This window comes from Chrysochloris asiatica, unplaced genomic scaffold (assembly GCF_000296735.1).
Source record: "Chrysochloris asiatica unplaced genomic scaffold, ChrAsi1.0 scaffold00026, whole genome shotgun sequence".
NCBI classification, from domain to species: Eukaryota; Metazoa; Chordata; class Mammalia; order Afrosoricida; family Chrysochloridae; genus Chrysochloris; species Chrysochloris asiatica.
The window spans coordinates 8,206,015-8,209,145 of record NW_006408544.1 but is presented as its reverse complement, the minus strand read 5'-3'; positions in this window follow the sequence as shown (position 1 = coordinate 8,209,145).

Sequence of the window (3,131 nt, the reverse complement as noted above, 5' to 3'; positions counted from 1 at the left end):
AGGTTTGAAGGAGGAGACCAGAAAGGTATCCAAGAGATCCTATAAAAAGAGGAACACCTGCCTAGCAGCTTTCAAAGGATGACTCAACATCCTGTGCAATGTTTACCAAAGACAAGGGGGATAGTATCACAGATCAAGAAACAAACAGGTGGACTGAGGGACTGAGACAAAGCCAGCAGAAGCATCTACTTAGCTCTCAACTCTACCCCTCCAACCTCCCCACCCACTAGCCAGTCCCAGGAGAGATCTCTAACTGTGGAGAGGGCAGGGTTTGGTTAACCTAAGACCTTGCAGCCTTCAGATGATACATCAATGACCCTGCTTCTGGGTTCTTCAGCCCCTGGTTCCCTTGGTGAGGATGTGGCATCTACACACAAGAAGATTGCATACACAAGCCACACCTTAATTTTTCCAGCAGTGGGAGTGGCTGCTCTGACCAACCACCTCATTTTCTGGTGACACACAATATGTTTATGTAATGCTTCCTGGAGTCAAGATCCAGGTTATAACAATCTGACCAAAGGTTCTAAGTCCTCAGCCTCACAAGTCTTTGCAGAGTCCACTTCCTCAACTCCTCCAGGTCTCTGATCAAATATGTGTATAACCTTAACACAGACAGACCTCTGTCTCTTTAGTCATTTCTCACCTTTCACCTGACACCACACCTGTTCCTATTTGTTTCCAGTCCTTCCTGGGAGCTCAAGTACAGAGTTGCCCAATAAAACTTTCTGTGATCATTTTGTTGTTAAGTGATATTGAGTTGGCTCTAAGTCACAGTGAATCTGTATAAGGTTTCTTAAAAGCAACTGGTGGGTTTGAACTGCCAACCTTACAGTTAACAATCTAGCGCTAATCGTACAGGACCTATTCTGTACTGTCAATATGGTAGTTATTAAGCACATATGGGAGTCCTGGTGTGGCACTGTGAGTTAATGCACTAGAAGGAAACGTTCATTTGAACTGCAAGGTTGGCGGTTCAGGCTTGCAAAATTGGTTTGAACTGCAAGATTGGCAGTTCAAGCTCACAAGCAGCTCCTTGGAAACCCTATACAGAGTCGCTATGGGTCAGAACCAACTCAATGGCACTTAACAACAGCAACCACATATGGCTCTAGAGCACATGAAATGTGGCCACTGAGGAACTAAATATAAATTCTTATTTAATGTTAATTAAGTTCAATGTAAATTTAAATCACCATGAACTCTAATGTGGCACTACAGTATGAACACTAAAGGACTAATCACAAGGTAAGTGGTTCCAATTCACCAGCTGTTTTCAGAAACTTTATTCATGGTCGCTGTGAGTCAGAACTGACTCAATGGCATACAACAAACAAAAACTTGTGTAGCCAGTGGCTGTTGTATTCAACAGTATAGTTCTAGAGACACAAGGAGACTACAGAAACAGAACAACTGCACAATAAAAAGCCCTTTCAAAAAGCTTCCTCTGATTTGTCTGGCCTGTGAAATAAGTGTATTGACCCCCATTTAACTGAGGAAATAAACAGACTCAAAGAAGTTAAGGTTTCCAAGTACACAGAGCTAGTAGGTAGTACAGGCATAATTTAAATCCAGACTTCTTGATTCCAAAACTCCACTCATACCTCTACACCATTTTGTCCATTTGTGTGTTGTTGTGTGCTGTTAAGTGGATTCCAACCTATACCAATCCTATCGAACAAGTAGACCTGCTCCATAAGGTTTGACAGGCTATCACCACCATTTGTCTGTCAGTTGGGCCACCATTCCTCTGTCAGTTTGTTGTACTAGTGTGGCTTGTGTGTTTCTGTGATTCTGGAATCTATGCCACAGTTATTTTAAATACCTGCAGGGTCACCCATGGTGGACAGGTTTCAGCTGAGCTTCCAAACAAAGACAGACTAGGAAGAAGGAGAGATGAACTACCTCTGAATATTCAGTCACCGAAAATCTCATGAATAGCAGTGAGACACTGTCAGCACCAGATTATTGAATACTGAAACATGATGAAGATCATCAAAACACTGTCAGATATAGGGCCAGAAGATGGGCCACTCAGGTTGGAAGGCACTCAAAATGCGACTGGAGAGGAGCTGCCTCCTCAAAGTAGAGCTGACTGTGATGATGCGAATGGAGTAGAGCCCTCAGGACCTTCATTTGCTGATGGGGCACAACTCAAAATGAAGGGAAACTGCTGTAAAAAATCCATTAATAATTGGTACATAGAATGTATGAAGTATGACTCTAGGAAAATTAGAAATCGTCAAAAATTAAATGGAACATATAAACATCGATATCCAAGGCTTTACTGAGCTGAAATGGACTAGTATTGGCCATTTTGAATCTGACAATCTCATGGATTACTATGCCAGGAATGACAAATTGAAGAGGAATGATGCTGCAGTCGTTATCAAAAAGAACATATCAAGATCCATCATGAGATACAATGCTGTCTGTGATAGGATAATACCCATGCAACTACAAGGAAGGCCAGTTAATACCACTATTATTCAAATGCATAAACTAACCACTAAAGCCAATAATTATGAAATTGAAGAATTCTATCAATTTCAGAAGTCTGAAATTGATCAAACATGATCAAACATGAAATTGATCAAACATGAAATCAATAAGTATTGACAATTACTGGAGTGCAAAGTTTGGAAACAAAGAGGAAGGATCAGTAGTTGGAATCTATGGCCTTGGTGATAGAAATGATGCTGGAAATTGCATGAGAAAATTTTGCAACCAATGACTTGTTCATTGCAAACAGCTTTTTAAAACAACATAAAAGATTACTGTGCACATGGATGGACCTCACCAGATAGAATGCACCAAAATCAAATTGACTACATCTGTGGAATGAGACAGTAGAAAAGCTCCATCTCATCAAAACAATGCCAGGAACAGACTGTGGAACAGACCATCAATTGCTCATATGTAAATTCAGGCTGAAGCTGAAGAAAATGAAAACAAATCCATGAGAGTTAAAACATGACCTTGAATATATACCATATGAATTGAGAGATAATGTGAAGAACAGATTTGATGTATTCGACACTAAAGACCAAAGACCAGAAAAGTTGTGGGATGACATCAAGAATATTATACAGGAAGAAAGCAAAAGGTCATTAAGAAAACAAGAAAGAAGG